Consider the following 15,085-nt stretch of genomic DNA (forward strand, 5'->3'; position numbering starts at 1 on the left):
ACTCAGACCCTTGCACAGCCACGTAGTTCCTCTTCGGTACAGAGCAATTCGGTTAATCTCTGTTCCTTTAATTCACCTGCAAGTTACACATATAGCTCTCTGGATTATTGTGAAGAAATAATGTTTGCAAGTGTGTAGAATATGGTAGGTACTCATCAATTGTGAATTCTGTTCCTTTTTCATATATAAATAAAATACCATAAATAAAAAATTTAAATCTGTTTAGGACAACCAAGACCTGATTTTTTTTATTATTCAATGAGGAAAATTATACATATAGTTTTCTCTTGATTTTGTAAAAATTATTGAAAAACTATATGATATGGGAATTAACATCAAAACCTAAAAAGAAATAAAAAATACATTAAGTTCAACAACATTTTGACATCATAAGTATACAAAACCACTGTCTACTACCTTTGAATGTTGAATAATAGGAGAAAATATGTTATTCATTCATGAGAAACCTACAAGAATCTCTAAAGTATCAAGAGGATAAAACACTCTATTTTTATTCTTTTTGACCAACCATGTTGACCAATTTATAGCCTCATATCTTATGAAACATCTACATTTCTGATATCTCAGGTCAGTTTCTTTTTTAATTGCATTTTGTATTACTAGAATAATAAGCAATATATCCTGAGAGATCTATACTGCTTGTCAACCATTTGAGATCAGGTACTTATTTTTAATGATTTTGTATAGTCTATTAAACTTAAAGTGTTTTAAATGTAAGTGCTTAAAAATATTGCTTGAATTATTTTGGACATAATAATAGAAAATTGATTGTATTTATAAGTTCAGAGGACATTTATTTAATTTATGTGTTACTTAATAGGGTATGAAAAATAAAGTAAAAAATAGAGGAAATAAACTTCTTCAGCAAAATAAGGAACCTTAAGGTCTTAAGCTTTGTAGAATATAGGTCTAACACTATAAATTTAAACTCAAACAATACCAGGTACTGAGAAACACTACCCATTTCTTAAGACTTTAGGCATAACTCAAACGTATTTAAAAGTATGTATGACGTATGTGAAGGAACTGTCCAATATCTCTGCAGTGTACGGAGCTAAAGCAAAGGTAGACAATGGGAGAGGAGGGGCAGATTACACCTCTCCCCCAGCAGTGGCCTTTCAATAGTTTTACTTAGATACCTCCAAAAAGGAATTGTTTAAATCTGTGAATCGACTCAAACATTTAAAAATTTACATAAATTTTGATTATAACTATATAATTACAAAAGATGCATTTTAACTGTTACCATACTTTTTCAAATATGTACAAATGCCACAATACTAGGTGTAATGTAAGCTCTAAAATTGTGTGTAATGCTTGGACTTCTATGAGCTTCATAGAGCCCCTGAGGTCCCCTGCACTCACCACAGGCCACAACACAAATGACTAGCTTTCCTATCAACCGAAAGTACATCTATACAGCCGAAACTCACACCTGCACAGGGTGAGGCAGAGACGGCTTGATCTGTCATCTCTGACATCAGGGCGCAGGGTGCTTCCACCGCACCACCCTACTACTCAGAATTCTGTTACTACAAAAAATCTAATCCCTGGAATTATAGTGGAAAACTGTGGCACAGGGAAGGGGGTTAATTCAACCCTTGCCTAACCCCATGTCCCTTAAATCATACAACTATTTGTTTTGAGGAGGTTCCTGTTACTGAGGATATTGATTTCTGGCCCACTGGAGGGGGGCATTTACACATATCTATACGGTAAAGGGAAACCCTCACATCAAATATACCTAGTGACAATAAAACAAGGTGAAGGGGGGATAAAAAAAACTGGATAAAAATAAAATAAAAACAGATCTCTACAAATTGACCCAATTAGAAATCCAAAATTTGACAAAAATAATTTATACAGCAAAAAGATAAAAGAACACTGATTGCCCCTTATAACTCTATAATATGGGTGCTGAATTAACTTTAACATTCCTGGAGATACACCAACTGGCAAGGCTCATGGACTTAATACGAGAGCTCAAATTATAGTTGTACCTGAATATCCCATAGGCATGACTCCCCCTAAAATCTTAGAACTACTGAATATAAAAACAGAGGGCAAGTAGGTATGCCTCACTTACCTATTTCGCTATAACTATTGCACAATGTGCTAAAACACCCCGTTGTGGACTGGCCTTAATAAAGAGGCCCAATAATCTCCTCAAAATTTGCTGTTTAAGTTACAAAATAGTAATTTGACATCCTGCTGAATGTCATTATGGCCACGGACATTAATTAGTCTAAATTCACGCTTCCAGGGGACATGCATTTCCTACTTCACTGCCACACAGTTCCTTCAATAGTCATCATCGGCCATAAAGGTGGGCACATCTAGCATTCAAGTTTTTGACAACCGTCTCACAGTTAGGTATTCTGGTAAAATGTTTGCTTGGTTTCCTAAGGAAGAAATTCTTCCATTTCTTAAAAATGTTAGTTATCACTAAATTAGGTATTTCAGGAGAAAGCATGGAATAGATGATTGTAATATAAGGCCTAAAATTTCATGCACTGCCTTGAAATCTTTGAACCTCACAGAATCCTCTAAGAGTGAGTTCTCCTTTCATTAGATATGTCCCCTACTCAGTGGTAAAAACTGCCCCTCTGGCGAGTTTCCCTGTCTGCTGGACCAACCACAATCCAACAGTCCTCAACCAGAGGATTCTCTGGTAGAGAAGGGATTTCAATTCTCTGCCAGAACGGGGCCACCTAACCCACTGGTTGCTGCAAAGGCTGAGTGCCAGAGGCCCTTCTGGTTCACTCTGCCCCAGAATACAGGAGTGGACCTGTGTGGCCCTGTGTGGCCCTGTGTGGCCCTATGTGGCATGCACTGTCATCCTTCCCTGCATTACGAATTTATGTCACTAACAAAATACTGTAAATTTTATCTGACCCATGCTGTTGCTGTGTGTTTTCATTTCACATTATTTAGGGCATAGATCTTTCTCTCCACAATTGGGTAAGAACCAATCAGAAACTAGGCATCTATTATTAATATTAAAAATATAAAAAAGCTTTTCTTTAAAAGTCAAAAATTGTCACTCTTCATGGTAGTAATACAATTTCTACCATACAGACCACACATCTGCAAAAATAGTAGAAATAATATGAGTTTAATAAAACCCATACAAAAGATCATTTGTTACTTAAACAAAGCAAACAAACAAAAACAAACAACTAAATCCCTGCACCTATATTTAAATACATATACAGAGATATTTTCCCATAAAAAACTCAATTTTTATTTGTGAAAATTGTTAATGTTTTTCTTTCTTTATAATGTTTCTTTCCATATAAGTTAAGCATGAAAAGTTCTTAAAAAGGACAGTATTGTCCTTTTTACTGTCCTATATTTTATTCTAGAAATAGCATTGTTTTATGAATATTTAGCATAAGCAAATTTTATTTTAGTGTAAGATGTAAGATCAAATTACTTTCTAAATGACTAATAATTTCTAAACACCATAATTTAAAAATTTTAATAATGTTCTCTAGCTCTGTAACATTATTATACAAATATCTTTTTATTTATTCCTACTGATCTCTCTCAGCAGCACATTCATAATATCTTAATTTTCACAGCTTTATGTGTTTAAAATATGATAAAGACAGCTAAACATATTGCCCTTTGCCCTTATCTTGAAAAAATTTCCTCCCATACTTCAGTCTTTGTTTTCATACTCTAAATAGTGTGTTTATACCTTTCTTTATGTTGGCATGTCTTACCAAGTCTATTTTGTTATCTTGTCTTTGTTACATAATGTCAATTTTTAAATAATATTTTTTGCATCACCCTATGACTTTTCTTCAAAATTGATTGATCGGGTACATTTTATGAGAAGAATGAATGATCAATCAGCAAGAAAAAGGCAGTTTCACTAAAGAAAATACATCTAATAAAACAAGAGAGTTAATCTCAGTTATAATCTGAGGACTATTGTAAAGAATATGTAGGAGACTCCAGGTGAAAGGTTGAGTGTATTATAAGTTAATGACTGCCAGAAAGTCAAAAGTTGGCTGTTTTCATGTTCCCCTTAATCATGCATAAGCAAAATTGTTACTGAAGTACAGAAATGAACAGATCTGAGAGCTGGTGACCTGATTCACCGTGTTCTCCTACCAGCTGGAATTATTCTCTGGATTACCAAAAAAAAAAACAACCCACACAACCCACATTTTAATCATTCCACTGTCATGGGTGTCCTAATGATAGATATTTCCATTTCCTGTCTTCCTGTCCATGGAAAGCATTATTTTGAACTTGAATGTGTTCAAATCCCAGCACCCCCTCTACCATTGTAAAATCAACTAAAGTCACTCAATAGGGAGAAAGATGTGTTGATTGAGAATCGAAAGATAATCATTGGCAGTTGTACAGTAAGGGGGACATAATATATAGAGGAGCGTTCTTTGGCATTCTGGCTGAATCATATCTCCCTTAAAACATAACTTCTCCCTTCATGTGATATTACTATGTCAAAATCTCCTCAGAAAACACATTCTGGTTAGTACTTTGAATTAAATTGCATGACCCTCCACTTTCAGGTTGAAGCTACTCCAATAGCCACTGCTGAGTATATTTCCATTTAGAATTTCAATTGCTCTGGAGCATGTCTTTAATAGGAACTGTAAATTAATCAGATAGAAATAAAGAGTAATTCGGGGGAAAATCTCCATATATTTTAAACTTAACTTTGTGAGACAATTTTAAAAAGAGAAATCTAGGATCCTTTAAACTTTCATGATCATAAACTCTTACTACATTTTATTTTTCTCCTTTTCAGAAAATATGTAAATCTAAGGTTGCTGTTACCCTTGGTCTTCAAAGTGACGTTTTCTTACTGATACCCTGGTCATCAGGAAAGAGAAATAGTACAAATACGTTGAAATATTGTTTATTTACTCTTTGTTAAATTTACTAGTAAAAGACATTTAAAATAATTTTATTTCTTTCACCAGTTGTTAAGTTTAATTTCACAAGTACACGAATGAAAGCAATAGAACAAAATTACACCGCAGAAAATGAAAAACACATTTGTGCCCATTGTCTTAATGTTCTATTGTTAAATGGTGCAAGATAGTTGACTACTAAGTAATGCTTTAGAGAGTCACATCTGAGACAATTTCTGTTACATCTTTCTAGTCAGAGTAATAACTCTGTGTTTTACTTAATTTAGTTTGCTTATAATTAAAAAAATCTCCTGCACTCAATTACTTTTGTTCTCAGATTCCCCCTCTTAAGCAGTTGTGTAACCAGTGATTAAGTGCACCAGGCTTTTAGAGCAGTTTGGTATTTACAGGGCATCGGTGCCGCCTCATTTGTTGGGCTGGTCTGAATGAGGATGACAGGGTCGGTATTAGTTGAATGCAGCCCTGGAACAATACTTTCAATTTATTTTAAGGACTACAACTCTTGCTATTACACATAAATTGCCACCCCCCTCGTAGTAGAATAGAGCCACACTCCATTTCAAAGCTTAGAATCGGATTCATTTATATCTAAACAATGCTTTCATGAAAACAGTTGAGGTAGAGGTTTTGAGAGCCTTACATTTTCAGTGGTGGCCACGTAAATGTGTGATTGGAAGCCAGGAAAGACTTCCCTTGTCTTTCAGGCTGTGGCTGCTGCAAACCAGGGTGATTGTCATCGACAGCAGACAGGGTTATGTCCTGGCAGATGAAAAACTCATTTAGTTCAGTGTTCTTATACCTATATCATAGGAAAACAAAAATTTGCTGCTACATTTTTTAAATTACTTATTTGTTATATGCGTAGGAAATTTCCAACTTTTAAAAATATTCGTTAATACATCTGCCTGCCAAGTTCAACTCACTACCCAAAAGATGAGGCAGGTTGTCTAAACCATGGGTCATAAATGTTGGTTCTGTTCACAGATGTTCCTCATGGAAAGCCCTTGAGAGTCCCTCTGCTTTGTTTTTAGAAGGTAAACAACAACATAATTACCTTTCATGTGAAAATTCTAAAGATATTCTTATTAGAATCTCCAAATAAGTTCTTGGCTCAAGATTTGTCACCACTAGTTTTCCTTGTGAGATTACTTAATGACGTCAATGTTAGAAGTGAATACAGACAAGCAAGCAAGCGAAATATATTTCTCTAATGTCACAAGGTCTGTTCCCCAATCACACACTGGCAGACAATCACTCCTCTTTTAAAAATTTCAACATGAAAATTTTGTCAGGGCATTGGATGCCAACTTATTAGTGTTTCCATTTTCTTATTTTGATGTATTATTCTCAAAGCACTTGTATCGTTAATTTTTTCCTTCTTAAAAAGTCTTTAATCAAAATTGTTCAGTTCCTTTTAGTAGTCAAATAACACACACACACACACACACACACACACACAGGCGAAGCATTTAGGCCGCTTTTCTCCACTGCACCACATTCTGTTGAGTGGCACTAACTGCTTTGGGAATGGAAGGTAACTGAGACGCCCTGACTGTTGTTGCATAGCTACTTGACCTTACATGTTATGTTTGGAGTTCATTCTAAGTGAGCAGTTTTTCACACTGTCTTTACCTTCCATGACCCAATATGAATAACTGGATATATAATTTGCCAGTACATCATCAGTGAAGTTCTGTGATTCAGTGTAGCCAAAGTACATAAAAATGACAATATAGCTATTTCCCAATTACTCCACAGCAGCAGAGTAACCAGTGTTTCAATATAAAGTATAATTGATTCCTAATTAATGTGTTTTCACAAAAAGGCTACAGTACATAACTTCATTAAATAGTGAAAAGTCAAAGAACTATTCATAAGGAAAGTATTAGCATATACTATATGCTTATTTACTTTTTTCATCTGTAAATGTTAGGTTCTGGTCTGCAGAAAGGCTGTACAGTCTGCAATATGTCACTCACAGGTTCCTCAGGAAACAGAAAGTTTGCCCAATGATGCTCATTTAAGAGGGGAAATAAAATATTGGCTATTTGATATTGGATATTCTCCAGAGGGCTTGGCCCAGTTCTCAGGCCATTTCCAGCAGAGAGGGTATGAGAACAGACATCCAAGTCTGTGAACTGAGGGCACATTGACTGTCTAGGCGCCAGGGCCTGTTAGAGCATCGGGGTGGGCGAGAAGCAATGATAAAGAGATAGAGGACAGGGGGACAGAATCTATCTACTGCTTAGTGGAGGAAAGGAAGGAGGAGAATAGGTTTTAATTATGAATGCTGACCAATCTTCCTGTTCTAGAGGAGTCCCGGAGACAAAGGGAGGGGGAACTATACAGCTCTGTATTAGGTAAAGGTGACCAAACAAGATAGAAGACATAACATAATGAGACTGGCTACAACATGTATATATGAAGGTACCAAATGTTGACTTAACAATACTAGAGTTGACTTTCCTACCTGTACATTGCTCTATAGGAGAGCTTTGCAAAGATGCCATTTTTGGTTACCTGTAACTTGGTAGAAGGTTCATACAATCTGCAAGTGTTGAATCGCAACAAAATTTCAAATATTTACATTACAAATGAACTACTTGAATGATGGTAATAAAAACCATGCATTGGAAATCATCAGTATTTTAAAATATGGCTGCATTAATTTTGGTATACTCTCTGAAAGAAGCTTCTATTGTCACATATGATACATATGTCATTGCTTAAAAAATTGTAGCTCTGCACTGCTCAGTTCTTGGGTTTCAGGCCTGTGCACATCAGCTCACATAAAACTGTACAATGAAATAAAATTGTACAATAAAAATACTCCACATAGCATGTTTCTGCCACACTCTGTTAAAGAGATGCTATACTGTATTAAATAAATGCTAGGCAGAACACAAGTTATTAGGCTAATTCCACATTCTTTCCATGGCTTTATAATTTAAGAAATAAACATTATAAAGGAATATAGAGGATCCTTTGGCTTCCTGTCCAGATTTCTTTTGCAGACTGCTGTCTCTGTTCCCCAGCTTTTGGATGTGTTAATGAAGAAATACTTAGATCAATCTACTTTTCTGGAGAATTCACCTTGGTCCCCCGACATAGGAGTCCAAGGCTCTCCCTTCTTGCCCAGCAGCCCTTGGTCAGAGACTGAAGGCCAGACTCATTGTCGCAAGTGTGAATAATGGTGGTCTAATTCGTGCTTCAGAATAAAGCTGATTCCAGGTAGGTTTTAATTCTTTGTTAGCTTCTTCTCCTGGCCTATCCCAGCTCCCTCACTTGCCTTATCCTATGTGTACTCCTCCAATAAATGACAATTCAAAAATTTCCATTTCAATCACTTCTAGGATAGTCCACCTAAGGATGAGCTTGGTTCTGGGAAGCAGGCTCTAAGAATGACATCTAGAGTTGAGTCATTTTCTAATTGTATGAATTTGAGTGTCCCATCACTTTGGTAGGTGATGGAAGACGGACCCTGTCACTCTGTAGCTGAAATGAATTGGGATGGCGTATAGGTGGATGGGGATGCATGAGCTGGTGAAATGTCTCCAACATTCAGAAAGAGCGATACAAAAAGAAAGTATGAGAACTGTAAAATGGAATGCTTGTAGCTAAGCATCATTTATTTATTAAAGAGTAAAGAATGACAAGTTCACATCTATTAATTAATACTTTAAAGCAAAAGTTAAGTAAGAAGGCTCTCTTAAAGCGCTTAAAGACACTCTCATCTTCTGAAGTCCTAGGATAGAACCATTCAAGTTCAAGACCAATATTTAACTGTGAGAGTAGCAGAACTTCAGAAAAGTCTGAATTCTCAACCTCACCAAGTCTTGTACACCAGGCTTGATGCTAGTACGTAAGTAATAAAACCCGGAGGTTTTGAAGGTGTATCTGTGTTGCTGCACTTAAGAATCTTGAGCCTTGATGTTCCACTGAACATTCAAGGCCAACTCCCTATTCTTGGCCGATAGACCCCCTTTCCAAGCTGCTTGCTGAAAACAACCCGAAGATCTCAAATAGGGCAAGAATGCACAGGATGAAGCTTGCCTTCTTCCAGATGTGCACTCAACTGCCCTCCTGGCCAAAGGACTTCTTTTCCAGTTTTATTGAGATATAATTGACATATAACATTGTGTAAATTTAAAATGCACACTGTGATGATTAATACACACATTGCAAATTACAAACTGAAAGGGATCACATGGGTGCCAGCAGGTGGGCAAAATATGAAGCTGGTACAGAGAGAAGTTGTCTATAGTGGGGCACTCTCTGGTGACAAACAATTTTATACTCCTATAGGAGACGATCTGAATGTTTGGGAAAATGTCAGTTTTTTTAAATAAGGTAACAGTGGCAGAGCTGCCCTGATAATGTCTTGATAAATAAATGAAAATGATCCAAAAAGTGGCATGCTGGAATGGGTTATAGGACCAGAGTCATTACTAATTATCAGAGAAATGCAAACTAAAACCATAATGAGATGTCGCCTCACAGCTCTCAGAATGGCTGTCATCAATAAATCAACAAACAATAAGCATTGGTGATAATGTGGAGAAAAGGGACCCTTCATGCACTGTTGGTGAGATTGTAATTTGGTGCAGCTACTGTAGAAAATGGAACTGAGGTTCCTCAAAAAATTAAAAATGGAACTGCCTTATCACCCAGCAATTCCACTTCTGGGTATTTATCCAAAGAAATCCAAAACACTGATTTGAAAAGACATAGGCACCCTGTGTTCCTTGCAGCATTATTTACAATAATCGAGATATGAAAGCACCTAAGTGTCCATAAGTAGATGAATGGATAAAGGAGACTTGGCACATGTATACAATGGACTATTTGTCAGCCACAAAAAATGAAACATTGCCATTTGTGACAACATGGATGGACCTAGAGACTATTATGGTAAGTGAAACAAGTCAGAGAAAGACAAATACCACATGAATTCACTTATATGTGGAATCTAAAAAGAAAAAAAACAAAATAAATGAATAAACGAAACTAAAACAAACTCATAGATACGGACCACATTTTGATGGTTGTCGGATGAGAAGGGAGTTGGGGGGATGAGTGGAAAAAGGGAAGGTGTTAAGATACACGAATTGCCACAGACTACAACAGTCACAGAGATGGAAAGCACAGCATGGGATCGTTCTGTGTATTGATCGTTCCATGCATAGATTAAAATCCCTCCAAACTTTAAAGGATATAATGTGATATGGTAGTATTCGGTATTACTAATGAGAAGTTTGGATTTCATCTGATTGCTCTTTTTAAAAAAATGGTCTATATTTGTATTTATAAAATTTTCACTAGAAAGACTATCTTCTCAGCTGTATGTTAATCCATTAAATCTATAGAATAATACATAATTTTATTTTTTCAATTTATTTTCCTTTAATCTTTCTTTGGTTATAAATTCTCTCCACTAGCTTTATCAAGACTTCTTTAGCTTCAATTAGGCAGATTTATCTTCTTGCCTCCATGTGTTTTCACTTTTTATGTCATGAGAAAAACTGTGTGTTCTCTCTGCCTTTTGAAAGGTTTCTTTATGTTTAAAATTCTGATTACTGGCTTAAGCTTTTGTCCCATGTATTCTATTATTCAATCAGCTCATTTAATTTTTTAAATAATTTTTATTATTTTTATAATTCCTAGGAACTCTTTATTATCTGAATGCTCTTTCATAACAGCTGGTTATTTTCTAAGAGATACAACAGCTTCTGGCATTTCTCAAGTGATACTAATTTGAAATTGTAATGCCCTCTTATAATGCCTGAATTATATGTTTCTTTCAGGGTCATTTTTTCTGAGTACTCATTTTGGTTCATCTATTTCACAATCATAGTTGCTCTCAAATTTCTGATGATTGTTAGTTTATATTTATGAATAAAAACTATATTGATTGTGTGGTGTGAATTACCACTGCAGTTGTAAAGTATATTTCACAAAATGATTACTTTCTTGAATGAAATGCCTGTAGACTCACTTAATAGGTAGAAGAGACTTGTCAACAGGTAGGCATCTCTAAAGGGTGCCCAGACAGTGGACCCGCAGGCAGACTACGGTTTCACAGGGTTTCAGGAAAGCGTTATTCTAGAATTGGTTAACATAGTAAAAAAGTTACTTCTGGGTGAGCTATCTTCTTTCTTTGTAATGTTTCATTTTATATGGAATTCTTCAAGATTAAATATTACTTTAGTTTAGTGCTTTAAACCTTTAAACTCAAGTAAGTGTCTTAGGCAGTCTACTGCCAACAATTTTATATATAGGGGAAGTAAAAGGAAGGTATTGGCTTAGGTATCTAAACTGCAGTCTTCAAATACCCAGGTCTCTATCCTAAAGCCATTTAGTAATTCTTTAATTTCTTTTAGTTTGAATTTGAAGCTAGTTTCAACTTTCTTTCAAAGGAACTTAGATATCTCTGGTGTCAGGTTCTGGTTTTTCTTACTCATTTGCTATCTCAAAACACTTGTCCTCTTTGACTTCACCAGATTTTTCTCAAAAATTTTACCCTTTGATAACAACTTTACTTTTAACTAACAGTGCCATGTGTCCACCATTTTTATTTATTAATTTTTTGCACTTTTAATATATATTGAGTCCAACACCTTGCCTCAGAATTCTAAAGGCTAGATTGTTCATTATTATTTTCAGAACTGACTTTAAATAAACCAAAAGAGTCCAATGGACAATGGACATTCTAGATTGCAAAGATCTATACTTTAATTTGTAAATAAAATGTCATAATAAGTTTTAAATTTTCTAAACAATTTAAGTGAATATTGAAACTGAGTATCCCTATGACTTTGATTAAGTTTTAAATCTGAGCTCCAGAGACCACATCTCTCTCCTCTCAGAAACCTTTCCTAGCAATATCTGTCATAAGAATATTTAGCCTTTCCCCAGGAGAATCAGCAGCCCCCTGGGCAGGAGAAGACAGTAGCTTAGACCTAATAATGGTCACAAAGTGGGGACCTCTGGCAGGCTCAAGATCATACTTTGACTTAAGTTACATTTCAATTCCTGTGCTCGAAGGTAGAACAAACCCATTGGTTGCTTTTGCAGGAGACCAGACAGAGGAACTTCAGAAAATACCCCAGAACTGCCCCCAGGACCTGAAATAAAAGAATTATTATTGTTATTTCATCTCCAACCAATCATCTCCCAGCGTGACCATGAACCTTCAACCCAAGGGTCTCTTGTGATTTTTCCCTGACATAATCTATAACCTCCACACCATAGGGTTTTTAGAGCATCAGCTCCCCGTCTCCATATTAGCCAGTTCAATATTAAACTATTTTTTCTTTCTATACTGAAAACTCCTGCTCCTGCATTTCTTTGGGCCAGTGCTTGTAGGCAGACAGATTTAAAGACAAACATTGGGGTTGTTATACCAATATCTATAAAGACGAGCAATGAGAAAATTATTTTAGGATATAATTGAAGACTATCATAATATTACAGATGAATTGGAAAGTACAGTTTTCCAGGTACTTAAATTACTAACTAGTTGAAAACTTCTTTAACTTTTCCCAGATCCAACAAATTTATTACTTACTGGTTGAACTTCAATTATTAAGGGACGGGACAGATTGTTATATATCAATAATTTTCCATTATTTGTTAAAGCTTCTGAAAATTTTTAGTATAAAAATGTAAAATTGCATAGTGATCTCTTAAGGACAAATAAGAGTTTCAGGTACTTTTCTCTCTCAACGAAGATCTATTTGCTGCTATAAAACCAAATCAAACCCAGAAAGATACTGACTAGCGAACCTCTGTAAGTTGGCAATTCTCACCCCACATGATAAAGTTCAAATCGTTTTATTCCTCAACAGAACCTCATCATTCTTAATTAGCTGATATGTAACTAAATGCTATAAATTTGAACTTATGATGTGCATGGGTATGTGTGCATTTCCACCTACACAATACAATTTTATATGTGTTATGTATTAATATTTTATTTGAAATTTCCTTTTAAACCTTAAGCATAGGTGATAAGACATTCGGTTATCTCTTCAAGAAATTAGTTTTAGTTAAGTATTGGTTCTTCATAGAAAAGTTAAAATTATAAAAACCTTTTTGTATTGCAATTATAATAAGGAAAGCCATGGTTAGAACTTTGAGGGCCTGAATTTTAATGTTTATCACCAACTTTTTTTTGGCACATGTGATGAGAAATTCAATTTGCCTTTTAAGACAATCAGTTAAAATCATCTTCTCAGTAAACAGCAGCTTATCTTTGCAAATGAAGGATTAAGTATAAATATCTCAGAATTATCCATATTAAGCTGGTTTATGGAATTTTAATTTCTCATGAGTTCATATGAAAATCCTTGTCATATTAGAGTAGGGGGATGTCTTCACTAAACAGAAAAAAAAATTTTCTTTTTTCTAGATGTCATCACAAGAGTGAATTTATCAAGATCCATTATACATTACATAAAACGTAGAATAAGTATATTAAGTTATGTGTTTACATACTTTAATTTCTAAAGGATTATGAATGTGTAACTTAACTATTATTCTTTTTTTCCTTGTTAAGTAATTAAAATATGTCAAATAGTAGGGAATTGGTTCCTTAATGACAGTCTAGTGAATCATTTCACTACAAACATTTTAATGAGTTTAAAAAATAATACAGTAGTTTTCAGACATTCAAACTTAGCAAAGTTATCAAAGTTTCTTTGTTTTCAAAACAGGCTTCATCTTTTTCATAAGTGCCATTGGAAATGAAAATGGAGTATAGATTTTGACTTATTTTAATAGATTTCTCTTTTGGTTTAAAATATCTTCCAGGTAACTTCATGTCTTTCAGGTAAATGCTAATACCCAACTGCTCTTCCTGGGGGTGTAACCTGTACATATGGGGAGAGGGAAGCTTGCTGGACACATTGGTTGTGGGTGTTGATTTCTAAGCTACATGTGAAAGTTCTTGTGTTCCTCTCCTTCCCCACCGGTCTTCATGGAGAGTTGTGCAAAATTATTTTTTCCTTACTGGTGTTAGCTCCCAAATGACATTTCTACTCTCTTTGCTCTAGCCCAGGCCGCCCGTTTCACAACTTTACTATGCAGTTACTTTGTCCCTTTGGCCCTAATAGCAAAACTACTGACTTTATTGTGCCCCCTTCTGCATTCTGCAGGGAAGAGTAAGAATTCAGGGATCCTAAAGGAGCCAAGGGAGGTCATACGTGCAAGACCTGGTTTTCTCCTTGTCCAAACATGGGCAACTTGGGGACTGCAGGGTGGCCATGCAGAAGCAGGTCTTGTTCAAGTAAAAGGAATTTCCGCTCTGTTAGGACTGCAGCTGTGTCTGTTTAATTTGACACTTGTCATCAGCTGACAGAAGACTGTCTCTTACACTGAAGGTGGTAAATACAATGTATATTTGTATATATTATGTTACTTATTTGTATTGTTTATTGACCATCTGTACAACTAGAATTTAAACTTCATAAGAAAAGATATTTCTTCTTTCTCTTTTGCTTACTACTGTATCTGCATCTCCTACAACATTATCTGGTTCATAGTAGGTCCATAATAAACAGTGACTGATTGAATAAATTCATATACAAAATATAAGGACATTTTAATTGATAGTCCTCAACTCATAGATATGTCAACACCTTTGCTTATTTTTGTGCTCCATAGCACAGGATCAAAAGCCACCTGACCTTAAAAACATACCGAATTGCCCTTCAGAGGATATATTGTAATACAGTGCAGAGAATGTTACCGTACTCTACAGGCAGAGTGAAGGCCTAAGAGATGGAAGAACTTCTAAAAGAAATTAAATAAAATATGAAAAATTACAAATTTATTCCCATATTTGTTTTGAAACTGTATGTTTTTCCACTGTAGCAGGAATAGTAAGTTAAAGGGACACTTGACCTAAACCTTGTCAATTACTTCCCATTAATTTGGTTTCCACTCCTCTCCACTCCTGACTTGAACGGTTTCTAGGTAATGTATAGGTTAGGTAACTTGTCATCAGGAAGCGATAATGAGGTTATTGTAAGTACTGAGGAATAATTGCTGTTTTGACTCTGACCGCTCTTTCTGTAAGCACTGGAACTTTGCTGCCAACACAGCACTTTACATATAATTAGAGATTTAAGCAATAATTATATTGTCACACA

Source organism: Desmodus rotundus, chromosome 4 (genome assembly GCF_022682495.2).
Source record: "Desmodus rotundus isolate HL8 chromosome 4, HLdesRot8A.1, whole genome shotgun sequence".
NCBI lineage: Eukaryota > Metazoa > Chordata > Mammalia > Chiroptera > Phyllostomidae > Desmodus > Desmodus rotundus.